We start from the raw sequence: 7500 nt of genomic DNA, 5'->3' as shown, positions 1-7500 counted from the left end.
CCTGGTGCCCGGGAGGGGACTCTGAAAATTTTTCAGCCCTTTCGACTCGGGGTTGACCTGGTGGCCGAGAGGGGACTCGCACGGCAGGCAAGCCGCCCTGGGCTCACCCTCCCCGGCCGCAGCGAGGGACTGCCACCCGGCCGACTGGATCGGGCCCCTGGAAGTCTGGAAAAAAGAATGGAACCTGACGCCTCCGAGGAGGGGGCGCCCAGGGAAGGAGGGAGATCCGGGTTGACCTGGTGACCGGACGGGAAAGAGGCCACCGGGCGTCCCCCCCCCTTAAAACCTAGGGGTTGACCTGGTGGCCGGAAAGCGAACCGGCCAGCAGGTGAACCCTTTCGATTCCACGGGTTGACCTGGTGGCCGGAAAGCGAACCGGCCAGCAGGTGAACCCGTTCGATTCCACGGGTTGACCTGGTGCCCGGGAGGGGACTCTGAAAATTTTTCAGCCCTTTCGACTCGGGGTTGACCTGGTGGCCGAGAGGGGACTCGCACGGCAGGCAAGCCGCCCTGGGCTGACCCTCCCCGGCCGCAGCGAGGGACTGCCTCCCGGCCGACAGGATCGGGCCCCTGGAAGTCTGGGGGGGGGGGAAATCGCCCCACGCCTCCGAGGAGGGCTGCCCGGGCGGGCCTGGCCCCGGAGCTCGAAAAAAAAAAAAGGATCGGGCCCACTAGAGACATGGACCAGGCCGCCCTGGGCTCACCCTCCCCGGCCGCAGCGAGGGACTGCCTCCCGGCCGACTGGATCGGGCCCCTGGAAGTCTGGAAAAAAGACTGGAACCTGACGCCTCCGAGGAGGGGGCGCCCAGGGAAGGAGGGAGATCCGGGTTGACCTGGTGACCGGACGGGAAAGAGGCCACCGGGCGTCCCCCCCCTTAAAACCTAGGGGTTGACCTGGTGGCCGGAAAGCGAACCGGCCAGCAGGTGAACCCTTTCGATTCCACGGGTTGACCTGGTGCCCGGGAAGCGAACCGGCCAGCAGGTGAACCCGTTCGATTCCACGGGTTGACCTGGTGCCCGGGAGGGGACTCTGAAAATTTTTCAGCCCTTTCGACTCGGGGTTGACCTGGTGGCCGAGAGGGGACTCGCACGGCAGGCAAGCCGCCCTGGGCTCACCCTCCCCGGCCGCAGCGAGGGACTGCCACCCGGCCGACTGGATCGGGCCCCTGGAAGTCTGGAAAAAAGAATGGAACCTGACGCCTCCGAGGAGGGGGCGCCCAGGGAAGGAGGGAGATCCGGGTTGACCTGGTGACCGGACGGGAAAGAGGCCACCGGGCGTCCCCCCCCCTTAAAACCTAGGGGTTGACCTGGTGGCCGGAAAGCGAACCGGCCAGCAGGTGAACCCTTTCGATTCCACGGGTTGACCTGGTGGCCGGAAAGCGAACCGGCCAGCAGGTGAACCCGTTCGATTCCACGGGTTGACCTGGTGCCCGGGAGGGGACTCTGAAAATTTTTCAGCCCTTTCGACTCGGGGTTGACCTGGTGGCCGAGAGGGGACTCGCACGGCAGGCAAGCCGCCCTGGGCTGACCCTCCCCGGCCGCAGCGAGGGACTGCCTCCCGGCCGACAGGATCGGGCCCCTGGAAGTCTGGGGGCGGGGGGAAATCGCCCCACGCCTCCGAGGAGGGCTGCCCGGGCGGGCCTGGCCCCGGAGCTCGAAAAAAAAAAAAAGGATCGGGCCCACTAGAGACATGGACCAGGCCGCCCTGGGCTCACCCTCCCCGGCCGCAGCGAGGGACTGCCTCCCGGCCGACTGGATCGGGCCCCTGGAAGTCTGGAAAAAAGACTGGAACCTGACGCCTCCGAGGAGGGGGCGCCCAGGGAAGGAGGGAGATCCGGGTTGACCTGGTGACCGGACGGGAAAGAGGCCACCGGGCGTCCCCCCCCTTAAAACCTAGGGGTTGACCTGGTGGCCGGAAAGCGAACCGGCCAGCAGGTGAACCCTTTCGATTCCACGGGTTGACCTGGTGCCCGGGAAGCGAACCGGCCAGCAGGTGAACCCGTTCGATTCCACGGGTTGACCTGGTGCCCGGGAGGGGACTCTGAAAATTTTTCAGCCCTTTCGACTCGGGGTTGACCTGGTGGCCGAGAGGGGACTCGCACGGCAGGCAAGCCGCCCTGGGCTCACCCTCCCCGGCCGCAGCGAGGGACTGCCACCCGGCCGACTGGATCGGGCCCCTGGAAGTCTGGAAAAAAGAATGGAACCTGACGCCTCCGAGGAGGGGGCGCCCAGGGAAGGAGGGAGATCCGGGTTGACCTGGTGACCGGACGGGAAAGAGGCCACCGGGCGTCCCCCCCCCTTAAAACCTAGGGGTTGACCTGGTGGCCGGAAAGCGAACCGGCCAGCAGGTGAACCCTTTCGATTCCACGGGTTGACCTGGTGGCCGGAAAGCGAACCGGCCAGCAGGTGAACCCGTTCGATTCCACGGGTTGACCTGGTGCCCGGGAGGGGACTCAGAAAATTTTTCAGCCCTTTCGACTCGGGGTTGACCTGGTGGCCGAGAGGGGACTCGCACGGCAGGCAAGCCGCCCTGGGCTGACCCTCCCCGGCCGCAGCGAGGGACTGCCTCCCGGCCGACAGGATCGGGCCCCTGGAAGTCTGGGGGCGGGGGGAAATCGCCCCACGCCTCCGAGGAGGGCTGCCCGGGCGGGCCTGGCCCCGGAGCTCGAAAAAAAAAAAAAGGATCGGGCCCACTAGAGACATGGACCAGGCCGCCCTGGGCTCACCCTCCCCGGCCGCAGCGAGGGACTGCCTCCCGGCCGACTGGATCGGGCCCCTGGAAGTCTGGGGGGGGGGGGGGGAATGGAACCTGACGCCTCCGAGGAGGGGACGCCCAGGGAAGGAGGGAGATCCGGGTTGACCTGGTGACCGGACGGGAAAGAGGCCACCGGGCGTGCCCCCGTTAAAACCCCTAGGGGTTGACCTGGTGGCCGGAAAGCAAACCGGCCAGCAGGTGAACCCTTTCGATTCCACGGGTTGACCTGGTGCCCGGGAAGCGAACCGGCCAGCAGGTGAACCCGTCCGATTCCACGGGTTGACCTGGTGCCCGGGAGGGGACTCTGAAAATTTTTCAGCCCTTTCGACTCGGGGTTGACCTGGTGGCCGAGAGGGGCCTCGCACGGCAGGCAAGCCGCCCTGGGCTCACCCTCCCCGGCCGCAGCGAGGGACTGCCCCTCCCCACCCCCCGGCTGACAGGATCGGGCGCACTGGAAGTCCGGGACAGTATTTTCCCCGACGCCGGGGAGGGCGGGCGGAGGGGCTCTGGCGGCCAGCCCGGGCCCCGGAGCTCGAAAAGGAAAAAAGGACCGGGCCCGCGAGAGACGGGGGCCCTGCCGCAGGGGGGGGGGCAGTCCGACCGGGGCTCACCGTGCGGCAGGCCCGGGCGTCGGCAGGGGAAAGCGGGCGAGGAGGCGCGGGGCCGGGTGCCTACGGCCATACCGGACCGAACGCCCCCGATCCCGTCCGATCTCGGAAGGTAAACCGTCCCGGGCCTGGCTAGTACTTGGATGGGTGACCGCCTGGGAATCCCAGGTGCCGTAGGCAGCTTTTCCCGGTCCGAGTCAGCTCTCTCTCCTTTTCTGGGGGGGAAGGAGAGGGGGGGACGGGCCGGAAAGCCCCTCGTCGCTCCTGCCGAGTCGGAGGTCGCGGCCGCAGGTCACGGGTCTGGGCGCCTGGGGTCCGGCTCCCCACCCACCCGGCTTCCTCCGCGGAGGACCCCCCCCGGGGCCACCGAAGCCGCTGGGGGAGACCCCGGGCATGGGGCGGACTGGCCCGGACCCTCCCGGCCGCCGGCCCGCAGGTCCGCCCCGAATCCCCCCCCGCGGCCACCCAGGCCAGGCCTGGCCAGGCGGGACGGACGGCGGGTGTCCAGCGCCCAGCGGCTTCCTCCAGCGGGGACCCACGGACCCCAAAGCCGCAGGGGGAGGCCCCGGGCCCGGGACGGACTCGCTCGGACCCCCTGCGCCCGGCCGCCGGCCCGCGGGACCGCCCCGAATCCCCCCGCGGCCACCCAGGCCAGGCCTGGCCAGGCGGGACGGACGGCGGGTGTCCAGCGCCCAGCGGCTTCCTCCAGCGGGGACCCACGGACCCCAAAGCCGCAGGGGGAGGCCCCGGGCCCGGGCCCGACTCGCTCGGCCCCCCCGCCTCCCCTGCGCCCGGCCCCCGGCCCGCGGGACCGCCCCGAATCCCCCCGCGGCCACCCAGGCCAGGCCTGGCCAGGCGGGACGGACGGCGGGTGTCCAGCGCCCAGCGGCTTCCTCCAGCGGGGACCCACGGACCCCAAAGCCGCAGGGGGAGGCCCCGGGCCCGGGCCCGACTCGCTCGGCCCCCCCGCCTCCCCTGCGCCCGGCCCCCGGCCCGCGGGACCGCCCCGAATCCCCCCGCGGCCACCCAGGCCAGGCCTGGCCTGGCGGGACGGACGGCGGGTGTCCAGCTCCCAGTGGCTTCCTCCAGCGGGGACCCACGGACCCCAAAGCCGCAGGGGGAGGCCCCGGGCCCGGGACGGACTCGCTCGGCCCCCCCGCCTCCCCTGCGCCCGGCCCCCGGCCCGCGGGACCGCCCCGAATCCCCCCGCGGCCATCCAGGCCAGGCCTGGCCTGGCGGGCCGGTGTGCGGCTCCCCCGGGCTTCCTCCCCCGACGACCCGCGCCCCCCTGAGCCGCAGGCGGAGACCCCGGCCCCGGGGCGGACCGGCCCGGGCTCGCTCGAGCCCCCTGCGCCCGGCCCGCAGGACCGCCCCCCCGAATCCCCCGGGAGAGGCCCGGCCTGCACGCCACTGACGACCCGCGGCCCCCAAAGTCGCAGGAGGCGCCCCCCCCCGGTTAGCCCCGTCTCGCTCCGCGCCCCCCGCCCCTCGCTGCCGGGACCGGGCGCCGCCCCAGAGTCAGCCGCAGCCGGCCGGCCTGAGAGCTGCCCTCCTGTGGACGACGGTGAGTTTACCTTGATACTAACCGGCCGTCAGCCAGGTCAACCCCATTGCTAGACTGGGGTGGACCTGGTGGCCGAGTGGGGACTTGGAACATTTGACAGCTGCTTCCCGGGGCTTGACCGGTTGTCCTGAACGCCCCCCACCCCCAGCCCCAGCCCCCGGCTCCTGCTCCCCTCTCCCCAGCCTCGGTGCTCCGCTCCCTGCCTCGGAGGCTGCCTCTCTGCGGCGCCTGCATCGCCTCCGAGGACGCGCACCCTCCGGAGGCTGGACGTAAACCCACCACTGCCGCTGACCCGGCTCTCCGAGGGACGACTGTGAGGCCTCCCCCCCCCCCCCACCCCCGGACCGCCCTGGGGACGACTGCTAAGCCTCCCCCACCGGACCGCCCGGGGCAAGACTGCTAAGCCTCCCTCCCACACACACACACACACACTGTCGGGGGAGGACTATTAAGCTTTCCCCCTGGAGCGCCCGGGGCGGACGACTGTTAAGCCTGCCCCCGGAGTCCTCGGGGGAGGACTATTAAGCTTTCCCCCCTGGAGCGCCCGGGGGGGGACGACTATTAAGCCTGGCCCCCGGAGTCCTCGGGGGACGACTATTAAGCCTCCCCCGGACTGGCCGGGGGGCGACTATTAAGCCTCCCCCGGACCTGCTCCGTCTCGACTATTAAGCCCCCCTCTGTGGTCCTCAAGACCACTGCCGTGCTGCCCTCGGAGTGGGGTGACACCCGGGCCGGAAAGCAAACCGGCCACCAGGTCAACCCGTCGAATCCAATGGGTTGACCTGGTGGCCGGAAAGCAAACCAGCCGCCAGGTCAACCCGTCGAAACCAATGGGTTGACCTGGTGGCCGGAAAGCAAAACGGCCGCCAGGTCAACCCAGTAGATTCAGCGGGTTGACCTGGTGGCCGAACGGGGACTTTGAAAATTTGACAGCCGCTTCCCGGGGGTTGACCTGTTGTCCCGGTGGGGACTTTGAACATTTGACAGCCGCCTCCCAGGGCTTGACCTATTGTCCCGGTGGGGACTTTGAGAATTTTACAGCCGCTTCCCGGGGCTTGACCTGGTGGCCGAGTGGGGACGTTGAACATTTGACAGCCGCTTCCAGGGGGTTGACCTGTTGTCCTGAACGCCCCCCACCTCCCCCCCGGCTCCTGCTCCCCACTCCCCAGCCTCGGTGCTCCGCTCCCTGCCTCGGAGGCTGCCTCTCTGCGGCGGCTGCATCGCGTCCGAGGACGCTCACCCTCCGGAGGCTGGACGTAAAGCCTGACACCCGCCACCGCCGCCGACACGGCTCTCGGAGGGACGACTCTGAGGCCTCCCCCCACCCCCGGACCGCCCTGGGGACGACTGCTAAGCCTCCCCCCCGCCCACACCCACACCCACACTGTCGGGGGATGACTCTTAAGCCTCTCCCAGACTGCCTGGGGAACGACTATTAAGCCTGCCCCCCGGAGCACTCGGGGGACGACTATTAAGCCTCCCGCGGACTGCCCGGGGGATGACTATTAAGCCTCCCCTGGAACGACTATTAAGCCTCCCCCGGACTGGCCGGGGGGCGACTATTAAGCCTATCCTCGGGGGAGGACTATTAAGCTTTCCCCCTGGAGCGCCCGGGGGGACGACTATTAAGCCTGGCCCCCGGAGTCCTCGGGGGACGACTATTAAGCCTCCCCCGGACCTGCTCCCTCTCGACTATTAAGCCCCCCCTCTGCGGTCCTCAGCACCACTGCCGCGCTGCCCTGGGAGTGGGGTGACATCCGGTCCGGAAAGCAAACCGGCCACCAGGTCAACCCGTCGAATCCAATGGGTTGACCTGGTGGCCGGAAAGCAAACCGGTCGCCAGGTCAACCCGTCGAATCCAATGGGTTGACCTGGTGGCCGGAAAGCAAACCGGCCGCCAGGTCAACCCAGTAGATTCAGCGGGTTGACCTGGTGGCCGAACGGGGACTTTGAAAATTTGACAGCCGCTTCCCGGGGGTTGACCTGTTGTCCCGGTGGGGACTTTGAACATTTGACAGCCGCCTCCCAGGGCTTGACCTGTTGTCCCGGGGGGGACTTTGAACATTTGACAGCCGCTTCCCGGGGCTTGATCGGTTGTCCTGAACGCCCCCCCCACCCACCCACCCCAGCCCCCGGCTCCTGCTCCCCTCTCCCCAGCCTCGGTGCTCCGCTCCTTGCCTCAGAGGCTGCCTCTCTGCGGCAGCTGCATCCCGTCCGAGGACGCTCACCCTCCGGAGGCTGGACGTAAAGCCTGACACCCGCCACCGCCGCCGACCCGGCTCTCCGAGGGACGACTCTGAGGCCTCCCCCCACCCCCCGGACCGCCCTGATGACGACTGCTAAGCCTCCCCCACCGGACCGCCCGGGGGAAGACTGCGACGCCTCCCGCCAGGCCCCCACCCAGCCTGGGGGAAGACTGCTAAGCCTCCCCCCCCACACACACACACACACTGTCGGGGGATGACGATTAAGCCTCTCCCGGACTGCCCGGGGGACGACTATTAAGCCTCCCCTGGAACCACTATTAAGCCTGCCCCCGGAGTCCTCGGATGACGACTGCTAAGCCTCCCCCA

The 7500-nt window shown here is 69.5% G+C and overlaps 1 non-coding gene across 1 annotated transcript; it reads left to right on the top strand.

Moving 5' to 3' along the window:
- The first annotated feature begins 3424 nt into the window (after window positions 1-3424).
- Window positions 3425-3543, top strand: LOC135978013 (5S ribosomal RNA). The gene has a single exon (XR_010595443.1). It is a non-coding gene; the product is annotated as a 5S ribosomal RNA (ribosomal RNA).
- The last annotated feature ends 3957 nt before the right edge of the window (window positions 3544-7500 follow it).

The sequence above is a fragment of the Chrysemys picta genome, unplaced genomic scaffold (assembly GCF_011386835.1).
Source record: "Chrysemys picta bellii isolate R12L10 unplaced genomic scaffold, ASM1138683v2 scaf100, whole genome shotgun sequence".
NCBI lineage: Eukaryota > Metazoa > Chordata > Testudines > Emydidae > Chrysemys > Chrysemys picta.
The sequence above is the reverse complement of the archived record's forward strand: the minus strand, read 5'-3'. Positions and strand labels throughout refer to the sequence as shown.